This window comes from Penaeus monodon, chromosome 31 (genome assembly GCF_015228065.2).
Source record: "Penaeus monodon isolate SGIC_2016 chromosome 31, NSTDA_Pmon_1, whole genome shotgun sequence".
In the NCBI taxonomy this organism is placed as follows: domain Eukaryota; kingdom Metazoa; phylum Arthropoda; class Malacostraca; order Decapoda; family Penaeidae; genus Penaeus; species Penaeus monodon.
In genome coordinates, this window is record NC_051416.1 from 10,320,385 (window position 1) to 10,320,629 (window position 245).

Sequence of the window (245 nt, forward strand, 5' to 3'; positions counted from 1 at the left end):
GCACATACCCTTAAATGAAAGTTGAAAAGTGTAAAGATCTGGTAAGAATATATTTAATTAGATAAAAGTTGGAATAGAAGGTTTAATTAAAAGATAAAAGGTGTAAATAAATATTTTTTTCTTTACTGTCTTCTGCATGTATGTCTTTTACTTTGTAATATGGTGAATTATTTATTGGAGCTTCCCATTTTCTGGCGTTTATTGCACACCATGAGGATGATCAAAGTTCTCTACCCCATGCTGCT

At 30.6% G+C, this 245-nt stretch overlaps 1 protein-coding gene across 1 annotated transcript in view; it reads left to right on the plus strand.

The window, feature by feature from the left end:
• LOC119593026 (X-ray repair cross-complementing protein 6-like) overlaps positions 1-245 on the plus strand; it is a 22,197-nt gene that overhangs the window by 12,745 nt on the left and 9,207 nt on the right. The gene's annotated exons all lie outside the window — the stretch shown is intronic.